This window comes from Macaca mulatta, chromosome 9, assembly GCF_049350105.2.
Source record: "Macaca mulatta isolate MMU2019108-1 chromosome 9, T2T-MMU8v2.0, whole genome shotgun sequence".
NCBI classification, from domain to species: Eukaryota; Metazoa; Chordata; class Mammalia; order Primates; family Cercopithecidae; genus Macaca; species Macaca mulatta.
In genome coordinates this window covers 63,692,344-63,719,979 of record NC_133414.1, presented here as the reverse complement: position 1 = coordinate 63,719,979, position 27,636 = coordinate 63,692,344, and the positions used below count along the sequence as shown (strand labels likewise).

Below are 27,636 nucleotides of genomic sequence, written 5' to 3'. Positions count from 1 at the left end.
GGCCACTGACTGGAGTGGGCCTGGCCTCAGCAGATGGGCAGTTCAAGCCCTCAGTCCCTGCACCAATCCTGCAAATGCACAGCCTGCACCACAGCACCCCAGTCCTGAGGTGTGGGACCCCATCTGGCTTCAGGGACCTGATTTTCCTTGATGAAACATTCCTCCTGCCTGTTTCCAGCTGGAGTGACTCTCACTTCAAGTCCAGTCAGAAGCCCACATCCTGACTGGATCAGGGATGAGCAGGGGGTTCAAGGAGGTACAGAGAGAGCCCATCCTGGCACGTTGGTGATCACTGGGAGAGAGGCCTGTAGGCACGAACCACCCAGGGATGGAAGATTCAACAAGAAGGAACCTGGAAGCCAATACAGTTGCACTGCACAATGCTACAAATCTATCCTTGCGAGGCCTGAGGGTGCTAAAGTTTTTTCAACCAGTGCCAAAATCATCTCTTGGCAGCAGCCTTGTAGAAGCCATTTGACTTTCCCAAAAAGAGACATGCCCAGAACAGAGGCAGGCAGGTCTGAGAGTAAGACATGGTCCTGACGATGTCATTTCAGCCCCTGGGTCCATGTGAGGCTGAAGCCTGTTTCTCCCGAACTTTCCAGTTTCATGAGCCAGTGAATGCCTTTGCTTGCCAAAGGTGGGTCATGTGCAGCCTAGAGTCTCAATCCACAGGCCATTTTTTCACAGCCTGGGATGTTTCTTGCATCTGGCCCATCCTTGCATTTCACCTCCCATAAGCAAGACCCATGCCTGAGTCGCACCCTCCAAAGGACACTCTAGGTCTGCGCAGATCCACAAGCTTCACTGTCGCCATGCCCTGGGATGCCCACACGCACAGCCTGGCCCATGCAGTCACCAAGATCGAAATGCAAATAAACAGTGTTAGTTCAACCAGGTTTTGCTCCTGACCAGTCCCTCTCCAAAACTCTCTCTGTACTCATTTTGCAAACTTCCTGGTCTACACTCATGCCAAGTGCCATGCAAGCTGCTGCAGAAGTCCGGGGCTCCCTGTTGTGCCAAGAGGGCAGGCTCACCACTAAGTGTAGTCCCAGCTGGACTGTGTGACAGGAGCCATCATGGAGAACCAAGCAGTGCGAAGGAGGAGAGCAGAGCACTATGGCCATCGTGATGAGGGTGCTGGGAGCTGTGCACAGGGACCCCCTTCCCACTGCAGGGGGAAAGCCCTGGACTAGGGCCTCAGCACCTGCCAGGAACCCCGACACCTAGGACTCAGTGCAGTCCCTGAAGCCCTCAGGCAAATCACCATCCCCTTTGAGCCTGAGGGCTCTCTGTAAAATGGGGATGAAAATCGCCAACTACCATTTTCCTGGGACTCTGAGAAACCACACTTCCTGTGCAGGCCACCTGCTTGTGTCTCAGGAGCCTGCACCTGGGAGTACAGGGAGCCCACCTCCTGGTGGTGCATGGGGAGGGCAAAGTACCATACAAATGAGAACCCTGGGGCCCTCTAGAGATGGCAAATGTGTGACCATCCAACCATGACCTCAGCTGGCCCCTTGTCCATCAGCAGCCTGGTCCCTGGAGCACAGCCATGTGACCTAACCCACTGGCTTCACAAAGCACAGGGGTCTCGGTGTCGCTGTTCCCACTGTGTCAGACAGGAAGGAGAGCCAGCCCCAGGGCTGGGATGAAGTGGCCAGCACAGGGCTCCCCCAAAGTGAGGAAAGGTAGCCAACTGAGGACAATACGGTGCCTTACACCTGCACCGGTGCTCCAGGCCCCCAACACACAAGCCCCAGGCTCTCAACACCCTTGGGGTTCCCAGAGAGGCAATTTAGTCTCCATCAGCCTGTTCAGGGCTATGCAGATCTGTAGCTCCCAAGCTTCTTGAAAGAAAAGGTGAAGAAGATAAAGACCTCTTCTTAACCAATCAGAGGGAGTAGCAGGGCAAGCGTGCAGAGATGGCTCAGGAGCCCCAACCAGAAACACAAGCGCTGGTGTCAGCCCCAGTCCTGCCCTCTCTGGAGCACAGCACAATGCAAATCTGTCCATCATAAGCTGGAGGACATCTCAGCACCCAGCGGCCACCCACACCAAAACCAGCAGTGGGCAGCTGTGCTGGGCACATAAAAGCCTTCCATGGGTGCCAATGAGGGTTTCCCCCTGGATCTGGGCTGTACATAACACAATCTTTAGCCATATATGGCCATTAAAACTTCAATTAATTGAAGAGAAACACAATTAGATGCTCAGCTCCTCAGGTGCACTAGCCACATTTTAAGTACTCAACAGCCACATCTGGCTGGTGGCTACCATGTTGGACAGCACAGATATAGATCCTATGAGATTGATCATCACAGAAAGTCCTATTGCCTGGTACTGCCTGGAGAAACCACCTTTAACCAGTGTGGTGTAAACAATATTCCTAAATATGGGAGACTGGCTGCCTTCAGGCCCCTGGCAAAGGCTCCTAATCCCAGGCTTTTTGTTCTCTCACTGTGAGGACTCCTCCAGCTCCAGCTCCGGCCTCGGCCAAGTGACCCACTTTGACTATGGGACAGTAGTAAACTTGACGCAAACATAGGTTTGAAAAAAGCATTTGTGCATTTCCATTTCCACTCTTGGACCATGCCACCACCATGAGAATATCCCCAGGACAGCTGCTGGAGGAATGTGGACACACAGAGGAGAGTGAGGCAGGCACCCAGGCAGCCATGCCCAGCTGCAAGCCAGCCGAACTCAGATGCACGAGCAAGCCCAGAACAGAACCGCCCAGTTGACCTATAGACTCATAAAAAATAATAAATGACTGCTGTTCTAAGCCACTAAGTTTTGGGATCATCTGTTTCCCAGCAATAACAAACTGATAGATCAAGGTCATCGGATGCACTGTATCTGGTATAGCTTATGAAAACGTTAAGTGAAAGAGCAACACCTTTGCCTTTAAAAATTGCCCTGCCACAGCTTACCTGTGGAACTGTCCACACAGGGCTGAGTGCTAGCCAGCCCCAGGACGAGGCCACATGTCCACAGGGAGCTTCTGCAGCCCTGTCCCTTCCTTAGAACACCAGTGGTCCTCACGGCCCATGGCCTTGGTTGTGACCCAGATCCGAGCACAGCTGCATGATGGGCATGAAGGTGGGATCCTGAGACCTGTCATTTACAAGCTTCTGCTCCTTCCAGCATCTTCTAAGGCCACTGCAAGTCTTTAAAATGGCAGAGACTGGCCATGTCTACAGAGCATACCTTTCTGCACATCTACCATGTGTACCATGAGGGCTTGCATGAGTCCATGAGTCTGGTAGGGACACCCATGGGGCCCCAGGGACCTTATGCCTCATGCCAGCATGGCCAGTCCTCTCAGCCTGGGGTAAAATTCTCCTTCAGTCCCTTCCCTGAGCTCCCTCTACCTAAAACCATCTCAACCCATAGGACTATTTCATTTCTTCAGGGAATAGGAGATGCCATGGGCAGGTAGCACCTGTCTTGGCATCCATGAGTACACGAGAACATGCCATATGGGAGGACACAAGCCCTCAGAGCTCCTCTGCACCTCCCACTGCTGCATTTCTGGCTTCTATTCCAGCAGCCCCTAATGGGACTGAGGGTTTACAATCCATCAGAGAGAGTTTAAGCTCCCTGCCAGCGGTGGCTCCTCACGCCTGAAATCAGTGATGCCAGCTGAAGCCAGTGTTCCCGAGGGACCACAGCCCCTGGCTACCACCACCTGCTCCCAGTTGGCTGACAAGGTCAACTCTCAGCCTCCTTTCCCTGAAGCTTCTGTCCAGCTGCACTTGGGGTGGGGCTAGAGGCAGAGTAACAGTGGGGAGCCCAAGCCTGTGCTGCAGCCCTCCTGCCACTCTCCAGGAATGGGGCCACGGAAGCTCACTTCTCCCACAAAGTCCTTTACTCCCTTCAAGAAACCGAATTTGTAATTCCACCCTACCCCAACCCCCACCCCCAAAAAAACCTGACTGCTGCTGCTGCTCACAGAGAATTCCCCAAGAGGTTAGACAATGAACAGATCTGGGGTTTCCCCCACTGGGCCACAGAGTGAGTGCCCCTCCCCTGGAATCCCTTGGCTCCCACAGGGCTCTGGACTTTGTCCCAGGGCCTCCCCAGCAAGCTCACTATACACACTGGCCAGCCCTACCCACCATCACCAATGCAGCTTCCACCAACCACATGCACCTCCACCCGCCCCTGGGGAAGGTTGCTGACTGAGGCCTTGTCAGGCCTCGCATTAACCTGATCCAGAACAGGCATGAGAAAGGCAATGGCCACTGGGTCTCCAGGCAGCCAGGAGAGGCATGGACTCTGGAAAAGGCCACTGGACACTGCAGGGATAGGGAGGAGCTCCCTAGAGAGGAGTCCTGTGCCTTAGACAAAGGAGGAAGCTTGGGGAGCATGGGCCAGTCCACTCCTGCGAGGAATGCAAGGTGACGGTGCCCGGGTCAGGCCTTGACGTTGCCTCTCTGCCTGCCAGCACCCATCCGTTCCTTCTTCCCCCAGTACTCACTGAGCACTCTGTATCTGTCTCTCCCCTGGGTATGGGAAAACAAAACTGAATGAGCCCCTGTATCACTTAACTTAACATTTCAGAGGCTGAGAACAAACCAGAACAAATCAACAGCAGGAAAGACAAAGAGATTATTTCCAACAGTGAGAAGAGCCAAAGAAATAAATGCTGGACTGGAGGGGACTTCAGGGTGGGATTCTGCCTGGGTGAGGAGAAGCAGCTCTGGAAAACCCTTGGGAAGAACATTCCAGGAGAGGGAAACAGCACACAGAAAGTTCCGGAATGAAGCATCTTTGACATCAAATGAAGAAGATCCTTGCTCGCCCCATGACAAGGCTGGACTGTGGAACTGCCAGGAAAGGAAGCTGAGGGTCAGTGGGCACCAGGGACCACCCATGGGAAGGAGAGGACACAGGTCCCTCCCTGCCTCCACACCAGCTTTCTGACGCCTGACCCTGCTTGCCCAGCACATCCCGGCCACTCGCCCTCTCCCCCTGCATCAGGCTCCACGACTCTGCTCTAAAGCTCCTGCCAAAGTCATCAACAAACAGGGGCCCTCCTCGGTCTTTGTCTTCCACGGTTCTCCAGCATCCAGCCTGCAGCCCTGCCTAATGCCCTCTCCCCCTGGACTTGCAAGCACAATGATACGCCCCTCTGCTCTCACCTGCTTTCCCTTCTCCTCCCTCACACGCTCCCGGTCACATTCCCACTAGTCCTGGACTTCCCCCTGGTACTACCTGCAATGTCTGTTCTCACGTGTCTAAGAAGAGCATCACCACACATGCACTAACGAGGCCCACATCCTGGACTGGCGGAAGCCTTTCAACTTCTCCTCCTAAACATTTCCTGAGTTCCACTCTCCCTTCTCAGGTTCAGCACTATCACCTCCTCCCTAGGATTCAAGCAACAGTGTCTTGCAGGGTCCCCTGATCCTAGCATCTGCCCTCTAACACATTCCACAAGAATTTTCTCTCTTGAGATTATATCTGCTCACAATACAGCCCTCCTCCAAACCTTCAACAAATAACACAATTTATGTAAGAGTTGCCAAGAAATTAATATCCTCAAAATTATCAGTCAATCAAGTTACAAACAAAAAGCCTTCTAGAGACTTCATTATTGTGCACAAAATAGACTCCAGACATTTTGAGTACCTAAGAGACTGTGGTCCTAATAGCATTTTTTTGAGACAGAGTCTCTCTCTTGTTGTCCAGGCTGGAATGCAGTGGCGCGATCTCAGCCCACTGCCACCTCCACCTCCCAGGTTCAAGCAATTCTCCTGCCTCAGCCTCCAGAGTAACTGGGATTACAGACGCCCGCCACTACACCCGCCTAATTTTTGTATTTTTAGTAGAGAAAGGGTTTCACCGTGCCTAACAGCATTTTCTATTTGTGTTAACATTCATCACCTGCCTCCACCATGACCTCCTCAAACCATGTACCTTGGGCTCCAGAAAAAGAAGCTCTTTGCCCACTCCTGGACATCCTCCATACACACACACACACCCTCCACTGGGATGCTCCCAATTTGAAATTTACAGAGCCCTACTCCTCCATCCAGACCCAATTCAAACTTCCCCTCTGAGGCCATCTCAGGTCCTCAAGTTGAAATTCATGCCTCCTTCAAATTTAGTAATATTAAATAATATTAATAACATTAAATCATAATATATGGGTAACAGGAGCTAGGCCTTTCTCATTTGTGTTCTTTATCAAACCCCAAGGTTTGGTGCCTAGTACAGAGTCAGTTTATGGAATCAAGTTGAGCCGCAGCGGGAACCTGCCTGTAGCCCGGCGTGACTTCAGCAGCCACACGGTGACCACGTATCAGGTGGAGGCAAAGCCCTACTTAGTAAGGAACTGAAGTCGGGAAAATCATTTTTCCAAAAATCTAAGGTTATAGCTGTGACTATCCCTCCACTCCCTCTGAAAAAAATCAGATAGTATTTTTAATACTGGGTATTTTTAATACTTTCTTTCTGAAAAGTAATTGAAGTGAAAGAAGACATTTCAAATTGCTTCCCCTACTATTTTCAATTTCTGAGAAGGGCCCAGGCACTGAGAGTACTTATAGAGAATATTTTACCATCTGTAATGTACATATATATGTATGAACGCTGCCACCTCACACCCAGAAGAAGTTCACAGTTAGAAGTGTTTTTGGATTATTGGCAAATTTTCCAAAGGCTGAGACACAACTTTGATTCCACAGACTTTCTTTTTTTTTTTACTTCTTTCCTATCTGAGCCCCCAAAGATATGCTTTGAATTTCTTCCCAGATGTAGTTTACCCATACTTCAAGTTCACTTCTAAGAGCCCTGCCCAGCCTCCTCTCCTCTTTCATTGCACATTCCCCTCCCACCACCAGCTCCTAACGTCACCATAGTTGTTGCAAGCGGAGCAGGTGTGATGGTGGCAGGGTCTGCCGTTTCCAAGAGAACCCAAAGAACTACCTGCTGTGACTCCAATCACAGGGGATACCCTTGCCCTCTGCCTACTGGAATCCATCTGGAGCCTCACCTCCACACACCTCACACCTCGGCTTCTCAGCTATGCATTTCCTCTTCCTCCATTCCCGCCCTCTTCCTTCCTTCCTCACATATTTCCTGAGCACTGTCCTGGGCCAGGCGCTATGCTTGGTTCCAGAACAGCAGAATTTTAAAACTTCACAGCCCTGTCCTGGAGGAGCTCTGGGTCCTGAGGGTAAGACTGACGCTGACCCTGAAGAAAGGAGTGGCTCCCGTCTACCACTTCTTGAGTACCTCCTATTGCCAGAATGTGTTCCATTTGCAGAGAGTATTTCATAAATAAATGAATTCCCTGCAATCGATCCATGGAGATGACTCTCTGTGGAAGTCAGAGGGGTACCAAGCAGGCCCGGGGGCAATTCAGCAAAGGTATGGCACATCCAGCAGCTGTTGGTAAAATTGGAAGCAGGGCTCCCCCGTCGTGGGGTGACAAGGTCCCCCAGAGCCTAGGCAAGGGCTGCATTCAGGTGAGTAGAATGATGGTATCCCGCCAGCTTCAGCAGCACAGGGCTACTGCTCTAAGTCTTCTTGCCCAAGGTCTCATCTGGGAGAGTCTTGTCTGGGAGGGAGGCCTCCCCTGTCCCCATCACAATCCCAGCTGCCCAGACAACACTCATGGTAGGCCTGGCCCTGAGGTCCTCCAGATTGACATCCCATCCCTCACCCCAAAAACCTCCACCCTCTGTATTAACCATATCATTTTCCCAAAGATATGAACTTATTTATTTAACTTTTATTTTAGTTTCAGAGTGTATCATATGGAACCAAAAAAGCCCAAAGAGCCAAGACAATCCTAATCAAAAAGAACGAAGCTGGAGGCATCACATACTTGACTTCAAACTATACTATAAGGCTACAGTAACCAAAACAGCACAGGGGTGCTGGTACAAAAATAGACACATAAACCAATGGAACAGAAAAGAGGACCCAGAAATAAAGCTGCACACATACAACCATCTGATCTTCAACAAAGTTGACAAAAACAAGCAATGGGGAAAGGACTCCCTATCACTAAGTGGGGCTGGGATAACTGGCTAGCCATATGCAGAAGACTAAAACTGGACCCCTTCCTTACATCTTTTACCTTTTGATGCTTTGACATCTAGGGCCTTGCTTACCCTGGAGGGCCTGTCTCTCCCTGGGTTAGTAAGCAACTTGCTCCGGAGCATGCCTTTTATCTGCAAACCAACCAATCCAAGCCCAGAACCCCGAGCACATTTTATATTGAGATCTCACACTCAGGGCCACTATACACTTGTCCCAATCACCCCAGGGCCAGGTACCAGACAACCAGGGACAACTCTATGCCCCAGAGCCCACTGGGCTTATTCCCATCAGCCAATCTTAAGCCCGCCTACTCTGCCTCGCCTGTTCCTCCCCATGGAAAGCACAGCCGACTCTTGCCCATAGTTTCCCCCCTCCTGCCTTCTGCTTCCCTGTGGCATCCGCTAGGAAGGCAGGCCCTCATCTCTGGGAATCTGCAAGTATAACAAATGATCTTTTCAATGGTAGTCATCTCCTAATGTATTGGCCTTGCCATACTTAAATCATAATAAAGCCTGTATTAAAACTCCCGTGCTCCTTGCAGCACTCTGCAATAGCCAAGACAGGGAATCAGCCTAGGTGTTCGCCAGCCGATGGACAGATGAAGAAAACGTGGTGTACATGCACAATGGAATGCTCTTCAGCCTTTGAAAAGAAGGCAATCCTGTCATTTGCAACAATGTGCATGAGCCTGGAGCAGATTATGCTAAGTGAAATAAACCAAACCCAGAAAGACAAATACTGCATGATCTCACTTACAAGTGGAATGTGAAAAAGTTTAACTTGAAATGGAGAATAGAAAGGTGGTTACCAGAAGCTGGGGAGTTAGGGGATTGGGGAGATGTTGGTCAAAGGAGGTGAAATTTCAATTAGGCAAGAGGAATAAGTTCAAGTGATCTATTGTATAAATGTTGACTATAGTTAATAACAATACGTTGCATATTCGAAAATTCATAAAAGAGTCGATTTTAAGTGTTCTCGCCACAAAAAAAAATAAGCATGTGAGATAATGCACATGTTGATTACCTTGATTTAGCCATTCCACAATGTATCCATATATCAAAACATGTTGTATATCATAAAAACATAACTTTTACTTGTCAAAAAAAAAAAAAAAAAAAACACTATCTTTCATGGTGGTCTGAGATTCAGAGCTTAGGAAAAGGTACAGAGAAGCAGCCCCATTGCCCTGCTCCCCCAGGGGTGCACAGAATAAGCACAAGCCTGGGTTCACTATCTGGGTGATCCTGGGCAACCACCTCTCTGAGCCCATTTTCTCACCTGCAAAGCAGAGCCAACCCCACCTTCCTCCTAGGAGGCCTTAGACCCTTCAGTGAGGGGCATACATCACAGCTGGCACAGTGCAAAATAGATGTTCAGCGGCTGTCAGCTCCCTTCCAACCTTCTCATCAGTGCAGGGAACGCCCCCAAAAGGGCTCCCAAATGAACAAATCATCTCTCTTGTTCTAGAGTCTCATCAAGAAGGGAGGTGCCATTCTGACAATCGGGTGACACAATAGAAAACTAAAAAGGTCATCTCTCCCTTCTGTGATCATGGAAATTCCAAAGTTGTAAAGTGGCTTGAAGGGGAAGGTCTGTCATTGAAAACTCTTTGAGAAGGGAAACAAGTTTCTGCCTCTAATAAGGGCTGATAGTACCCAGGAGCCTTCTGCTCAGACAGGTTTCAGAACCAGCCACAGAGCCACATAAGGGCAGATTCAGGAAAGGGAGTGGGTGGTCTGGATGACTCCGTATGGGCACGTTCACACTGTGTGTTCACATGTGTGCTGTTTCAGACACAGGGACCTTGAATGAGCCGTACCCACACCCCCTGCCTGGGGCACTTTCCCACAAAGTTCTACTCCTTTCCATTTAAAAAACAAACACAGGGAAAAACATTTTAAATAATCAGGCTGGAAGATCGAGATTAAAAACAATTTAAAATAAACGTCTACTCCGGCACTTTGGAAAAAACATACCACGCTACATTAAGTGCTTTGAATTAAGTAAATTATGCCAAGTAACTAATTTACATAATTATCAAGATTTGCATTTTACACATGTTATGATGAAAATGACTTTATAAAATAATTCTTCACCAACTTGTGTTCCAAGTTGGGTTCCAGTATTTGGATAAAATTCCACGGTGTTTATCTGCTACTGTCTTTCATGTTTCAAATCTCTGGCTCCTTCAATATTTTCTTTTAATCTGGCAGGTCCCTTGTTCCCACTGCAATAAATAGTCCCTTTGATTTACAATTCCCTTCCATCAACTGAGTGAGATCATATTTTTAAGGAACCATAATATGCTAATGATTTTTAGAATTTTCACAAATAAAGTTGGATTTTCTGTCACCTTTCACTTACGAGGTATTTGGTAATGATTTTAGCAGTTCTTCCTCTATGATTTGCAGGGATGGTTTTCAGAGCCCTGCTGTTTTGACGCCATTTTTTCAGGATGAGGAATCAGCATGGCATTTCCCCACAATCTTCTTTCCTGCATCAACAGGGCCCTCAGGGCAGGAGCAAGACCCCAGCCAAAGGCGCCCAGCAGGAGGCTCGCCTCCAGTCCTTGGGTGCTTGGTGTCCTCTCCCTAAGCTGCTGGATTCTTCAATGCTTCGTTTCTTTTCTCCCTCTCTGTGGCTTGTGAGGAAGGCTAACCGTACCATGAAAGATGAAAAAACTGAAGGCCAGAGAAGTTGAGCTCCTCCTTCAGAACACAGAGGAATGACCCACATCATTGCTTTGAAGGAGCTCTGGGTATTTTTCTAGATCCCTCTTTCATTTAAGTAGAGAAGCAAATCTAGAGAAGTAATTTCCAAGTGTTTGTCCAAACAGCCACATGTGAATTTCCGGGGGCTCCAAAGCTGATGCCTTTGGATTTTGTTAATGCCACAGCCTGATGGCGTCTCTGCATGGTACGGCCAAACCAGTGATGGCATAATCGTAACAGCATGTTACAGACTGAATGTTTGTGCTCCCCCAGAATTCATGTGTTAAAATCTTAACCCTCAATGTGATGGTATTAGAAGAGGGGGCTTTGGGAGGTAACTAGGGTCATAAGGGCAGAGACCTCCTGGTTGGAATTAGTGGCCTTATAAGAAAATAAGAGACTCAAGATCTTTTTCTCTCTACCAGGTGTGCACACTGAGAGAAGATGGCCAACTGCAAACTAGGAAGAGTGCCCTCACCAGACGTCAGATCCAGCACCTTGATCTTGGACTTCTCAGCCTCCAGACTGTGAGAATTAAATGTGTGTTGTTTAAGCCCCCCAGCATGAGGTATTTGTTATGGCAGCCCAAGCTTACCAGGACACAGCACATCTTATCAAGGTCTGCCTTCTTGCCAGGCACTATGTGAAGTAATTTGCACATACTGTCTCATTTAATCCCTATGACACCCTCATGTCTTGCCTGAGTTTATCCAGCCCTGGAAGGGGCTCAAATCCAGGGCCTCTGACTCCAGAGCCAGAGGTATTTAGCCTTATTCACCAACAAGCTGAAGGCACCTGGGAAGGGATGAGAAGGAGGCAGGTTTGCAAACCCCATCATGTTTGCAATGGTCTGGTTGGCGATGCCGAGGTACGTGGCCGGCACACACATTTCACCTGAGCCTGAGCACCCATAGGGAATTACCAGAGTATGCCCATTTCACAGATAAGTCACTGGCTCAGAACAGAGCTGGGATTCAACCCCAGAGCTGTCTACCATAAGGGGCTCTGCTCTCTGTGTACCAACACATGGAAACCCCCATCCCCACCCCAGACCTACCTAGTGGCCACCGCAGGCATACAGAACTCTAGAGAGACAGTGCAGCAGGCTGGTCAAATGCTGGAGTCTGGCATTTAAGAATGGCAAGAGGAAACTGTGATGCATGCCATTACCAGCTGTTAATTTGCAATCAGTATTAATAAGTGACATTACACAGTGAAATGTAGCATCTTCATTAGTTCTGTAAATTATCACTCTGAGTAAAGCCCATTCTACTAGAAAGAGCAGCCCCAACTGAGTTAACTTGGAAGCAACCTGGGCTGGGTTCCACCTCTGCAGACCTGTCCGAGGGCCACCCAGGGACTGTCACCCACCCACCCAATGGGCCCTCCTGATCCCTGGGACCAGCAGTGTCTCGGGATCTGCTCTGGTGGGGAATGTGTGTGGGCCTGCCCTGGTCACTGCCCACAACTCCCACCCTCTCAGTGACAGGGTGATGGGACTGCCCCACACTATCTCACCCACTCAGGCTTGCTCCAAGCCTATGTATGGTGCCCAACCAGGCCATGCCCTATTGTGGATACTAGAGAGAAGGATCAGATCCTGTCCTTCTGTCAGGGAGTCCAACAGGAAACGGACAAGAAAACAGTGTTTGAGGATGTACTAGGAACACCAGGGAGTGCACGAGAAGGGATTTGTTTCCCCAGACAGAGGGAAGGTCTCGAGAAAGCCTTCAGAGAGTCAGGAGTTGGAACTTGCAGGATGAAGAGGCATTTTCTGCATGGACAAGAGAGGGAGTATTCCAGACTGAGAGGATGTCAGGATCAAAGGCCTCATGGAACCCAACAGCCCAGCTGGAGACCTGTGCCTGGTTCTGTTTTGGTATGAGGGGTGTGGGGCCTTGTGTGCCCCCAACAGGATAGCCACAGTGGCATTTCTGGACAGCAAGGGTGCCAGAAAACCCTGAGACCAGGGCCTAGGGCCCAGCCATGCCAAGCCCACCACTCCTGCCCACTGCCTCCTGTCTCTGAGGCAAAGAAAGGATGACAGCAACAGAGCCACCGCACTGGAGTGAGCCCTGAAGCCCCGCTCTGCGCCCAAGAGTCCCCACAGCCCGAGCAGCTGCTGCCTAGCTCTCAGGGAGGCCACTTCAAGGCAGGGCTGTGGCCCCCCTGTGGGAGAAAGAGCCTGGGTTTTGGGGCCTGCCACAGGGGAGGTGGACTTATGGGTGGCCATCTCTGGCCTGGGCATGGCTCTTAAGTTCCCTGAGCTTTAGCCACTGCCTCTAAATTGGGCAGAGTGAGGCTGCCTAGGGGTAGGACCACTGTAAGGAGCACATGGAAGGACAGATATGAAGCACCTGGGACGGAGCCCATGTGAAGGGCAGGCCACTCAGAACAGCAGCCCATCCTCTCCAGTGCGGCTGCCGCCCCTCACCCACCTGTACCTTGCCAGCCCTGACAGGGAGGCTTCCGTCTTCACAGCTTTCCACTGACCTCATGACAAGTGTTCTTTAAATTATGTATTTAATTTACATAATTACTCTCTGATATTTACTCGGGTTTAATTTGTTTCCTCGGGAACCTGTCTTTGAAGGGACAGTAGCAACCAGAGCTGGAAGTGAAGCCACAGTAAGGGGCCCACAGATGCCACCACCCCTCATTGTGGGCCTCCCGACGCCACTTCTACAGACGGACCTCACTCTGTCTGAGCTCCAGGGTGCCACAGAGCCTCCAGTGACTGAGCCCAGTGGGTGCCAGGTCAGGTGGCATCTGGGATTCTGCCCCAGGCCTGAGTCTGGGTGCAAAGGAAGGCCTCCCTGACTGACACATTCACTCACACACACACGCTCAGGTATTCCGACTCACCAGTGTTCACACTCACCTGTACTCACACACACTTAGTGGGCTGGAGCCCATCCTACCACTTTGCCAGAGCCTATTGTTACATTTTCAGGAATTTGCAAGCAGTTACTAAATACAGCCAGTATGGATTAAATTATATAAACCTATCATTAAACAAATTATATTAACAAACAAAATTGATAAATACACAAAGCTCATCATTCCCTAATTATTTTGCTGCATTTTACTATTGTCTGCGCTCTTGAGGCTATTAATGTCTATCCTATCTGAAACACCAGAAATAATGGGTGTCACTGCTTCCCAATTCCATGTCCAGGGACATCATGCTGCTCAAGATGGGGTTGCTGGTCAGTAGAGGCGGGGAGCTCTGCAAGAACGGAGCGGTGACACGGCTGGATACCCCAGCCCAGGCAGCCCGGCCATGCTAGGAGCAACACAGGTGACCCAGGGCCTCTGCAACCACACAGAGCCCCACCACGAAAACATGCCTGCTAAGCCCCCAAATTAAAGCCACATCTATATTAATTAAGAGGCAGGATCTGCAGGCCTAATGGGGCTGTCTGCCCATCCATCACAAACTCGTTACCTCCTGCCAGAACCTCTTGGGCCAGATTACAAATGGGATGTACGGTGGGGGCCAGGGAGGCAGGGTATTATCCTGAAATATAATTTGAATTTTCCTTCCAAAATACCATCCTCGGTCTGATCTATCACATACCACACCCGCCCAGGCCTGGCACAAGCAAGGACTGGACCGTGGGGCCATCCATCACAGGCCGCCGGAAGGCCCTGCAAATGCCAGGGCTGCTCTTGGGCTCTGAGGAAGGTGCAGACAACTGGACTAATAGTATGATCAATGCCAGTGGGGTGGGGCTGCAGTCATGGGAAACGGCTGCTGGGACCAACACTGTCCCCTCTCTTCCTCCCAAGGGCAGATATCCTTCCTGCCAGGAATGCTGGGCCAGGGGAGTAGGGAAGTGAGCCCCCATTTATGGCTTATGAAGCACCTTCTTTGCACTGTCCCACACTCTCCCCTTCATTTCCTCCTCACGGCAAGCCTACAAGGGCAGGATTTTCATTCCTGCTTTACAGAGGAAAAAACTGGGGCCTAGAGAGCTCCAGGCACTCTAGTAATAAGGGCTGAGCCAGGAAGTCTGATTCTGTCCAGCTCTGCTGCCTCCAAGAGAGTGATACAACAGAATGTAGAGCCCCAAGGACCACAGTCCACACCGTGGTCTCCAGGAGGGCCCCTGACTTCTTGACCAACCTCCATATCCGAGGGGGTCCCTCCCAGCAGCAGCAGGCGTCTTTAGAGAGTGGCCCGAGATCCTGGGCATCTTTCTCAGCACTGCATATCCCCAGATCCAAGCACGGAGCCTGGCATGCAATAGCAGCTCAGAAAAGTCACATGGAAAAAATGTTCAAATTAATTACAGAAATGCAATTCCTTGTCCAGGAGTGGAAGCTCAAGTCCAACAGGAGCCCACTGGGTTGACACAGAAGCCCACACCTGAGCTAGGCTGTGCAAACTGAAGAGGAGGAATTGAAAGAGCTGCCATCGTGGGATGGGCAAGAGCACACACCTCTGCTCGCTGCCACCTGTCCAGGAGCAAAACCAGGGGACACCCCAGCAGTGCACCCAGCACTGTGCCAAGCCCCATGCACTCCCCATCTCATTTACTCACCCCAGCAACCCCAGGAGGGCAGGTCGATTATTATCCCCACTTTACAGATAACTGAGGTTTGGAGAGGTGAGTGCCAATGCCACAGTTCAAATCCAAGTCAATCTGACTCCAAAGCCCCTACCCTGAGTCTCTCTGATATTTAGGAACATGCCTCCTATAAAGAAGCCCCTCATTATTGTTAGCCCCCTTCACCTTCCAGAAAAAACAATAATCAAAAGTAAATCCACACTCTGCCAGATGCCCTCTGCCCAGGCCAGCATCATGGGCTGTATGGTTTGCTGAAGGCTGGGGAAGGTCCTCTGGTGGCCCTGGGTCTGTGCAGCCCCTGCCTGCAGCCAATAGCTGGGTGCCCACTTTGTCCGGCTCAACCAGGCCCATTCAATGGCTGGCCTGCCATTCTTCCAGGTGTCAACCACACAGCCTCTGCCCAGGACAGCACATGGGCGCTTTCCTAACCCATAGCTGCTTTTTTTTTTTTTTTAAACCAACTTTGCAAGAGCAACTGATTCTGAGTCAGAGTTTTCATTGCAATTATAGTGATTTCCAGTTTAGAGGGAAATGAACACCCCAGAAAGCATTTAGAATGAATCCTACCATTCTGGAATAGCAATAAAACTTCCTGAGGAATAAAATATGAGTAGTTCATCGCAAGCCCTGTCACCAGGATAAAGGGGAGATCCAATCGTCTGTGGGTTAGCACAGGTTCCTGGGGCAATCAGAGGTATCAGAAGCTCTGGTGGAAGTCCCCCATTCTCGCCTCCACTCCCCTGCCTTTTCCACTGAATATATACATCAGCCCTAAATGAGGAGACAGGTTAATAGTCCTCAGGACTCTCTAGTGGGTGTAGGGGAATAGAGAGGGCAGGAGGGAGGAAAGTCGTGAATCTCTAGTCGGGGCTGGGCTGTGTGCTTGTCTCCAGGAAGCTCTGAAAATCCACTGGCAGGATGGAGGCCTGAGGAGGATGGGAAGGCAGGGAAACCTCTGAGCAACAGGATGGGTGCAAGGCATCGAGGGTAGCCGTGCCTGCTGATGGGGAGGACAAAGCCCCCAGACATCCAAGGCAAGTTCCAGTCCCCAGTCTGACCTTCCTAGCTGAGCACTCTCCAGCTAGCAGGCTGGAGAAGGAGTCACATGTACAGACAGCTGCAACAAGCTGCAAAATTCAGAACTCCATCCACATGTAAATGCTAGGAGAGCCCAAAAGAATGCCTGGCCTCTAGGGAAGGTGTGAGCAAGGGGAGAAGAGAGGGGCAGCACATGCATGCACAACTTATTGCCTGCCCAGCACATCCCTCTTCTTCTGGAAACAGTTTCCTGCTCTTGTTTGGGGGAATTCCTCCTTATCCTGCTCCAATCTGATCTTGTAGCTTTAGTGGGTGCTGCCATCCATGCAACCTGTCCCCCAGGCACTGGCCATAGCTCATTAGTCCAGAAGAGATCACATGATTCAGGCCCAGCCTGTCAGAGCCCTTCCCTGATTTTTTTTCAAACTGTAACTAAGAGAAGAGGGATAACCCTCTAGAAAAAGCTGGTAGGAGGCTCAGGAGGTGAGAGCTGCCATGTTTCTTGTCCAATGGGGGAAGCTGGGGTAAGAGAATTGACCGATATACAGGTAAAGAAACCAAAGGGCAACATTTGAGTCCCCGGTTTGACAAAGCCAGAGGCTCAGACGGCTCCAGCCCTTTAACTAAGGTAGCTCAAGGTGAGTTTCTGTCACCCATTGCCAAAAGAGAACCACAAGAGCAAAAGCCCAGAAGCAAGAAAATGTGTGACTTGTGATTAATGGTGCTATGTGGAAGCAGATGGGGAAGGGAATGTCAGAAGAGACATCTAGAACAAGTCATGTCCAGGTGATCTCACGTCTCAAAGGCCAGCATGATGGGTCTGTACCCTCAGATAGGAGGGAGATCCTAAAGTTGGGGAAGGACATAAACAGGGCTGGGCCAACAGAAGTGGTCTGGAGGGAACAGTAGACAGGAGTGGGAGGTGTGGCAACAGACCAGGCAAGAGAGGATGACAGGCAGACTCCAAGGGGAGGGGTATCAGGAGTGAATAAGGATAAAGAAGAGGCGCTCAGTGGAAGAGTGAACAAGCTGACTGTCTGGATGGAGAGAGGGGAAGAAAGGGGAGGCTAGGATGGCTTGGAGGCTTCCAAACAGGACCTCCAGAAGCATGAAGGTGGCAACAGTGAATCCATAAAACAGAGAAGGAGGAACAAGCTTAGGATGGAAGCTGTGAGTTCTGATGTGGGCTTGTTTACTGTGAGGTGTTGAAGCACATCTTAATCAGATGCTTGAAAACTTGAATCCAAACATGATCAGGGCTACAGATGTAACTTGCTGCGTCCTCACCAGAGGAACAACTAAAGCCACAAATGTGAATGTTGGCCCAGGAAAAGATACAGAGCAAGACAGAATGAGGGCTAAGGACATGGCATGAGACTCGGAAGGCAAATGCCCCCCAAGCAGGAAAAGGGGGCATTTCCAGTAAGCAGGGTGGCCAAGACCACTGGGTGCTTGGAGGGCTCAAGGGTGATGAGCTCAAAACGGTGCTGCCTGTGCCATGAATGATGGCGAGGCCCCCAGAGAACTTCTAGTGGAGTGACAAATGGAGAAACGTAAAGAAGGGCTTGTACACCATGCTCAACCTTTTATCTCCCTAAACACGTCTCTCCTCCAGGTGCTCACCAGCAGGACCTCTCCCATGGACAGCTTGGAATTGGGAGTATTTCCCAGTAATCTGAGTTCTTAGGCCACCTCTGTGGGCTCCATGGAAGAAAGCAGATGGAAAGTCCAGGTAGTAACAGTGAGGTTACCCTAGGGACAACCTGGAATCCTCCCAAATTATAAATGCAAGTTGACAGCCAACAGTCAGTGAAGGTGTTGTCAGCACCCCCTCCATCATTATCCAAAATATAGGAGATAGTAGCCTCCTCGGGACTGTCCATAAGCGTGGCTGCCTGGGCTCTGGCTCCAGCTGCTCCCACAGGTGAGCTGAGCTCCCTGAAAGGATGTTGGGCCCCCAGAGCATGGGACCAGCACAGCCTAGACAGTGATCAAGGGGATTTTCATAAACAGCATGAATTCTCAAGATTTCTGCTGTGTCATTTCATGACAGATTTGTCCACCCAACCCAGTGTTTCTTCCCTGACACAGGCCTGCTCACAAGCCTCCAGGGCTCCTGGGTCCGTGGAAGAGTTTCCGTTCATCGGCCTGAGACTGAGCACCCTGACAGAGGGGAAGGGCCTGGCCCTGGGAGTCAGATAGCCCTGGCCCCAGTCTTGGCTTCACCACCCATCAACTAAGGTACCTCTCACCTCTCTGCACCTTCATCTCCCTACCAATGAAAACACTGATTACAATTAAAAGGGAAAATGTATCTCCATTACAGGGTTATTGTGAGAATTAAAGGTCAGGCATTTGTGGAGGTGCCCACTGAACTGCAGCTATGATGACCATCATCAGAAATTACTCACTCACCTACTAAGCCACTGGGAAGCAGCTGATGTGCCCTTGCCTGTCCTGGCTTTCAGCAGCACCCTGACTCCTGACCTTTCCAAATTCTCTCTGCTCTGTAGGACTCAGCTCCAACCCCACTTGAAAGGGCTCCCAGACCAAAAGAAGCACCTGTGTGAGGTCACAGACGTACCACAGAGATGGGAAATTATCCAAAGAGGCAATTCAGGAGGCCATGGGACAAGTCAGGAGACACTGAATCATGGCTGAGAGGTTTGTGTGACCAATGGGAAGCAAAATATGAGCAGATGTCCCCAGTCATACTGTACACCCTGAGGCAGAGTCTGGGTGATCCCACACTGTCCGATGTGGCAGCCACGAGCCACAGGGGGCTCCTGAGCATTTGAAATGAGGCGGAATCAACTGAGATCGGCTGTAAGTGTAAAGCTGAGGTTGAATTTCAAAGCCTTGGTACAAAACAAAGAGTGCAAAATATTTCATTAATTATCCTTTTTTTTTTTTTTTTTTGAGACAGTCTTGCTCTGTCGCCCAGGCTGGAGTGCAGTGGCCTGACCTCAGCTCACTGCAAGCTCCACTTCCCGGGTTCACATCATTCTCCTGCCTCAGCCTCCTGAGTAGCTGGGACTATAGGCGCCCGCCACCATGCCCGGCTAATTTTTTTGTATTTTTAGTAGAGACGGGGTTTCACCATGTTAGCCAGGATGGTCTCAATCTCCTGACCTCGTTATCCATCCACCTTGGCCTCCCATTAATTATTTTTATATTAATTTATGTTGAAATGACAATAATGGGCTAAAAGAAATATACTAAATTAATTTCACCTTTTTCTTTTTACTTTTTAAATTTTAAATTACATATGTGGTTCACACTATACAGTCATGCACCACAAAATGACATTTCAGTCAACAATGAACATGGTAATCCCAAAGGTTATAATGGAGCTGAAAAACTTCTATTGCCTGGTGAGATCATAGCCACAGTAACATCATTACCTTTTCTATATTTGTTTAGATACACAAATACTTACCACTGTGTTACAGCTGCCTCCACTATTCAGTACAGTAACGTGCTGTACAGGTTTGTAGCCTATGAGCCATAGACTGTCCCTTATAGTCTAGGTGTGTAGGTGGCTGTACCCTCTAGGTCTGTGTAAGTACACAGTAAGTACAACAATGAGCCCATCTAAGACACACTTCTCAGGGTGTATCCCCATCATTAAGCAATGCACGACTATGTCTCTGTTAGAGCTGGGCCAGAGCCTGGTCTGTGCCACAGGACACAGCTTTGCTCAGCCTGCCTGCTCATCATTCTTGGGACAGAGGTAGGCGGCACAGGGCTAAGTCAGCCAGGGTGGACTTAAGTACAACAATGAGCCTATCTGAGCCAGGTGGACACTGGACTCCACCCCTTACCAACCATTCAGCAATGAACAATTTTAACCTCTCTCTGCCTTTGTTCCTCATCTATAAAATGGAGATGATAACAAAGCCAACCTCATAGGATTCTTATGAGAATTAAATCTACATTCAAAGCAGGTAAATGTACCCAGTATGTGGTAAGAGCTGAACTAGCTCGATCACCACCACCATCATCATCATCACCATCACCACCACCACCACCACCATCATCACCATCATCATAAACATTGCCATCCTCACCATTATCATCACCTTCACCATCACCTTCACCATCACCTTCATCATCACCACCCCCACTACCACCATCATCATAACCATCAACATCACCACCACCACCACCACCAGCATCATCATCATCATCATCATCATCATCATCATCAAGTGAACCAAAGCACACCTGTCCATGCCATACCTCCAGAACACCAAGCCCTCAACTGGGGGATTAAGCCAGGATGGGTCTGATTTCTACACAAATGAGCCAGCCATAGATGTATATGCTATGCTCGGTCTTGCCAAAGCCACAGCTGAGTCCTAAGGCATCCTACAAATGCTCACTGTGTGCCTGTCCTCCATCCCTGCTGCATGCACCTCACCAAAGCACAAATTTCATTTCAACCACGTGGAATTCCCAGTTCAGTCCAGATCACCTACTCTGCCCCTCCCCTCCCAGCTGCCATGCCTCCTGCAGACCAACTAGCTAGCATTGCCACTCTGGAGTAGGAACAATGATGTCAGGACCAATGACATCAAGAGCTTGCACAATTATGCCAACAAAAAGAAAGTTCACTGTGTACCTTCTGGCATTCAGAGTGGAGGGGAAGAAGGAGGCATGATCAACAAAGGGTCAGAAGGCTGAATGGGCAGAAACCAGCAACCTGCTGGTGGTCACCATTTTCAGACCCAGGTGCCTGCCCAGACATGCCAAGCAGAAAGAAGCTCATCATCGGCAACCCCCAGTGCCATAGGAAGAAGGCCACAGCATAAGCTGAGGGCCTACGATGTGCCAGGAGCCATGTGTTCCCTCATTTAGCCCTTGCAAAAGTCCTTCCAGGGGGGAATAATAACCCCATTTTTACAGATCAGTAGCCTAAGGCTCAAAGAGGTGAAGTGACTTGCCCAGGGTCACACAGGGTATAAGCAGTAAAGCAGGGAATGGAGTCTAGGAGACTCCAGTCCAAAAGCTGTTCTCTTAGAACGGTGTAGCCCACTGTCCAAGCACACGCTCAGCATGCTGGAAACAAAGCATCTTTATTCTTAGAGGCCAAAATCCTGCCTTGATCTCTCAACATCTGTTTGGGTGCTCCCCTCAATACTCAAGAACGAGGGTGTTCTTGTGAAAAAGCGTTTACCCCGCCGGCTCTCAGGAAAGCTGTGCATTGTCCCAGGCCTCCCACCTCTCAGTTGATAGCACCAACAACAACAGACAGGCTACACGATGTGAAACTCCCACACCCTGGCCGACCAACCCCAGTGACCCAAAGAGCTAAGGTGTGAGCCATGCTTTTAGGAATAAGAGAGAGCATGAGAAAATAAGCTGGTAGCAAGGTGTGTCAGGAGGGAAATACAGGGCCTGACATCCTAGCACATTCAGGCACATTCAGGTAGCTAGGGGTTTGTGAAGCCTGGGTAGGGGGTGGTGTAAGAGGGAAGACAGGGCACTTGGAGGAGTGACTCAGTCTGAGAAGCTGAGCCAGGACAGGCAACTGCGGGGAGGGAACAGCATTTATGAAGCTCTCACCTGGTGCCAGGCTCTGGGGCAGGCTGATGTGTGCTACCCCCACTGAGCATTCCTGTTTCTCCCATGAGAAATGCCCTAACCCCATTGCACAGATGAGAACAGTGAGGCTCAGTGAGTGCCCTAAGCCAAAAAGTAACCTTAGGAGCTGAGGCTGGGGAACTGAGGGTCTCTGTAGGCCATGAGTGCTTGAGGGAGTCTCTAGGAGGGCTTATCTCTCATCAGTCAGAATCTGCCTTCCCAAAAATGCTGCACATCTCCACCACATCACCCTGGTTCTGGGCAGGGTTTTTAGCAAGCAGGTGAAGATGACTTGCTGGCTGACTTGCGCAAGCCACAGGCTTGCAAGCAGGTGATGGTGGTCACAATGGAACTGGATCACTAAGATGGCTGGAGGTGGAGGAATTGACAACAACATCTCAGTCCACTCAGAAACCAAGAAAAAAATCAAACAAAACTTACATCCAGCTTCTTCCTGCTAAAACCAAATCAATAGAGAAGGCAGAAAAACAAGTGTGTTGTATTTTGTGCAAGCTTCCAATTGTCACTGTCTGTTTACTGAAGGAAAATGCTGGTGGTCACCCAAGAAGGGCTCCTGGCAGCTGGCCTGCTCTGGAGGGACGGCAAGACACCCAACCAGTGGTAGGGCTGTGGCAGGGTGTTTTTGCAAAGCCATTCCCCTTCTAATTAAAATTAAATATTGAACAAATGAATATGTATGAATGTGTCCTGGGGTTAGTAATTTATCCAGATGGACCCCCGTACCCTTTGGGACCTTGGGTGGGTGGTGTCCCAGGCAGCAAGGCCCAGGGAGGAAAAAGGGAAGAGGGTGCAGCCATCACAAGGAGGGAACTGCCCCAGGAATAAAGACAGGAAAAGGGCAAAATCATGGGGCCATGATGACTGTGTCCCTGCTGAGGCCCAGGGACCCTCACCCCATGCAGGGAACAGGAAGAAGAGCCATACATCCCCATCCCAGCCACCCAAAGCCCAGCCAAACAGCTCCTCCTTTCCCAAGCCCACTGGGGCCAGCTAACTGCAAACTGTGTATTCTCTCACCTAAAAGCAAAGGGCAGCCAATCTTGTTTGTTTTCAGAAGCTTTCCATGGATAAGCCACATAGTAGCTCAAATTCAATTTCCATTCCCAATTCTGCAAATCCAACCCTAAAAACAGGGGTGTCCCATGCATAAAAAGGGTCTTGGGGCCACCTTTTCAAAAGTATAGAAGCATAAAGTCTGTCTAAACCTGGAGCCAGGAGGGTGCACACTAGTGGGCAGGTGAGGGTGTTGGATGGGGTTGTCCATGACCCACTGAATGGAGAAATCATCATTCCTCTTGGCTTTACTATTCTTTGGGAATGGCCTTTGGGTATCTGTCCCAACACCCAGAGAGAACCTTCTGGGCCATGCCCTGTGCCCAGGGCTGAGATGGGCTACAGCAAACAGAGTCCTGGGGTTGCAGATTTCTCTCCAGGTGGGCAGCCTGGCAGGGGGCGTATATCTGATCCACCATCATGGGCATGGGCCTGAAGGAGCCTTCTGAAAGCCAGTGTCAGGGGTTTGTTGAGTTGGAGAGGCCTGTACCAAGTAAGTAGCACATTAGGGTACAAGAACCTGAGGAAACACAGGGGCTGAGATTCCGAAACTGAGAGCCAGGATACTGGAGAGGTGGAAGCAGGGAGTGGGAGTGACTCTGTGGACCTCCAATGGGCCAGTGCCCTCAGTGCCCTTTATGCATCCCAGGCTGGCATAGGGCAGGCTGGAACCACTTGGAACAACAGGAGTAGGAGCAGCACAGCCTGGCCTGGCACTTGCATCTGAGCCCATGGCTGCCCTGGGCCATGGCACTGCCAGCTGTCTCCATCAGGCCCAGATGAGTCACTCCATGGCCCATCCTGTCCTTGAGGCCCACAGCAGACGCAGAGCTAGGGGCTTCGGGGCATAGCTGTCCTGTGAGCACAAGCCCCAGAGCAGCACTTTTTGACGCATTTCTTAAAGATCTTCTGTTAACATGTAAGCTGCTAAGCCAGTGATGAAGACCATGAGCATGATTCTTTGGACTGATAGCGTCAGCCACCGACCTGGCAGGCAGAGAAAGGGTCAGAGGCTGAGACTTTGAGCCTTGCCCCTACAATTGGTCTCCGGTTGCCCCTCTGGCCCAGAGTCACGAGCAGGGACTCCGTGTGGGAGGCCTGGGTCAGACAATGTTTGTTGAGTCCCCACTCGGGAGGAGGGACGGTGTGGGCAGTCCATCTGTGGTCTCTTAATCTTCTTTCTAGGGAAGTATGATTATCCCCACCAAATGGCTGAGAGGATGAAGAACAGAGAGGAGGAAGAGTGGCCCAGCACCCCCCGCTGGTATGTGATCGCCTGCTCAGCCTCACCCGTCTGCTTGCATCACCCTGTCCATCTCGGAAGCTACTGGCGTGGCAGGCAAGGGTCTCAGGCCTGAGGCCCTTGCACCACCAGGTGCTGCTCACTCCAGCTGGCCTTAGTCCTCGGACCCCAGGTGGGGAACAGTTGTCAAAACAAACCCGGGCAGTGCTTTCACCGGTGCACCAGGCTGAGCAGAGTGGGAGGGGCCATGTGAGCTCAGCGAATAGATTACCCGCTTCAATTATTTTATCTAACGATGACATTTGTACTGTAAAAGTCAGCACAAAAATCAATGAGTTTTAAAGGACAAAATCTGGGGGAGGCTCCAGCCCAGCGACCTGGAACAGCAGCCCAGGAACCAGGAGGAAAAAGAAGTTCAGAACCAGGGAGGTGAGCAAGACTCGCAGGATGCCAGCGCTGGGGCGACCTACCCCTGGCAGCACCGGGGAGCAGAGAACAAAAGAGCTCAGTGCTGAGGCCCAGCCCCGAACCCCGCAGCCTGGAGCATTCATTCATTCATTCATTCATTCATTCATTCATTCATTTGCACAAAGGATAAATATCTACTAAGTGACACTGTTCCAGGCAGCCTGCTGAGCACAGTCTTAGAGGGACAGTCCCTGCCCTCACCCAGCACAGTGGAGGAAACAGAAGTATAATTAAGCCCATAACAGCACAATCAAATAGTTAAATTACAATTAAACAAGGACAAAGCCTAACTTTTTCAGGGGGTCAGGGAGAGTTTCCCAAGAAAATGACTTTAAGCCGAGGAATGGAGGAGGAGTTTGCAATGGGTGCAGAGAGGTGGGAGAGGGAACAGCATTCAGGCAGATGGAATAGCATGAACAAAGCCTGGAGGCTTGGCTTCCTCCAGGACCGATGGAAGCCATTCCCTCCAATGTAGTCAGCCCTATACTTACTTAGCCCCTCTTTTGAGGCCCCAAGGAGTAGTGGATGAAGCTGGGGGCACATCAGTGGCATGGAGGAGGCAGCAGGGGTGGTGATAAAGCATGTCCTTGAGTGATGGGGACCAGAAGACAGACCAGGCATCCAAAGGCCAGAGAAATGGAGCAAAGAACAATGGACAGAGGCGATTGTGCAGTGGCGGGGGGATAGGAAATTTGGGGATTCCAACAATGGCAGAAGTACCTTCTGCCCTGCTGTGTGCTCCAGAGGCAGACTGTGTCTGGCAGGATGAACAGCCACGGGGCAGTCACAGGGGGTTTCAATCAACCCCAGCTACGACCAATACAAGGGAAAAAAAAATCTGTGAACCTGGAGGGCTGCTCTTGGTGCACATTTCCCATGCTCCTGTATTAATCACATCCTGGTGGTAGGAGGAGGAGCAGAGTGGGCAGAAAGCCCTGATGAAGAACTAGATCTGAGACGAGGCTAAGACAAATGGTTGTGTCAAAGCATCTGCAAGTTGCTGTGTTGCTCGGTGCTCAAGGTTTCTGGAGGAAAATGCCTGAATAACCCTTTTTCTGTGGGAAGGACCAGGCCGAGGCTAGACCAAGGCAGAGAGGGAAAAGGGAGAACATGGGCCCTGCAGGGCAGAACTGCAGCATTGCTTGCTGGCCTCCTGGAGACAGAGGGTTGGGAGAAGAGGGGAGGTGCTGAGCCAGGACTGAGAGCCCATCCCTGCTGAAGCCCAGGGCCAAAGAGGCTGCCTGTGGCTGGCCTAGTCTACAAAGACGGAGATCCAGTATTGGGTGGTAAGTTGTTTCCAGTTCTGGGTTGGGTTTAAGGTTATAAAGACTGGGGCTAGGGCTAAGGGTTAGAATTCTTGGAGTTGAGATCCAGGTGAGTAGCCATCCTTCCCTGTTTTCCCAAATTTTAAGTGACAAACTGTCCTGCTGACCACCTCCCAGGAGGTGCTCATGGGAGGAAACCAAGGGCAGCTTCTGTTTAGGGCAAGGCGGTGCTGAGAGTGGCTAGTGGGAACCAACATTCGGCAGGGCCTGGGATTCAGTAGGTAAGAGTCACTCCTCGTTCACACCCCCAGAAATCCTGTGCAGAGCAACAGTTTCCACCACAATCGGAGGAGGCTCAGGTCATGTTGATTGGACACGAGAGCAAAGGGAGACACCAAAATGCTGAAGACACAGGGAAACATTTCACATTCATTATGTCTTGGCTAACTATGGAGTAAATGAGACCCATGGATCGGCCTCCATCACATGCATTATGTCATTCTCAGCAGTTCTTTATGTCACTGTCACTATCTTAGCAGCATTTACTGAGTCGGGGAGTGCAGCTTTACCTGTGTTTTACAGATGTTTTCTCACTTAGTACTCAGGAGAACTTGCAAGGCCTATATTACTATCCCATTTTGCAAACAAGCACAATGAGGTTCTGAGAGGACAAGTAACTTGGCACAAGTCCCATAGCTGGGAAGTGGCAAAGCAGGACCTGCTGTCAGGACAGCCCAGTGCCTGGCCCCACAGTATAAATTGGCCTGGCCGACATTTAAAATTTAGGTGGGACCAAATACTCCATCTCTGCTTTCTCAAATAGGAGGTTTTATGTGAGCAGAATGCAGTTCCCCTCAGTCTTCACAGCCATGTCTAAGCTTTTGCTGGGCAATCTCTATTTCCACACTATTTGTGGCAGGCTTGGTTGCTGCTCTGCCCCCAGTACCTCCTTACCTCCCAAACGGTTAAGCCTGAGTCAGGCCCCAAACCCAAAGTCCCAAATCTCAAGCACCAAGTCTTCCTGCCTTTACATTCAGGAGCTTATGGGCATTGCTACTTTTCTGCTGCAGCAAGGAATCTGAGGCCTACTGCAGAGAGGCTGAATGGGGAGCACCCCCCACCCAGCCCAGAAAAGACCCAGCCTACAAGGGTAGAAGGGGAAGGCCTCTCCCTCCCTGCAGCACTGTCATCTTCCCTGCAAAGCCCTGCACCATCTTACCAGGGATACCAGAGGTTTTTCCACAGTCAAGACAGCACTGATCTATTGGGGGGCCAAGGAGCTGCCAATAAGGCAGGACAGAGGGGCCTAGGCCCTGGGAGGGTGTCCAGCCAGTCAGGAGGCCAAATCCTCCCTGCTGCTTTCTTCCTGAGGATGAGCAGCAGGGAGAAGGGGCCACAGAGGAAGCCTGAAGGCCTGAGTGCAGGCGCCACCAAGAAAGAGTGCCTGCTTTCCAGAAGGAACCACCGAATTGGCCCCAGAGTGTGTGCTTGCCCACTCTGGAAGAGAACCATGCATCTCCCCAGGAAGTAGAGGAGAGATCCCACAGGCCACAGACACCCTGCCCCTGGCTGTTCCCAAGGACCTCGGGACCAGGCAAATGGAGCCAACATCCTATGGG

The 27,636-nt window shown here is 50.4% G+C and overlaps 1 protein-coding gene across 2 annotated transcripts in view; it reads right to left on the bottom strand.

Annotated features, from left to right (window-relative positions):
* The window catches only part of GRID1 (glutamate ionotropic receptor delta type subunit 1), a 783,526-nt gene that overhangs the window by 559,347 nt on the left and 196,543 nt on the right, over nucleotides 1-27,636 (bottom strand).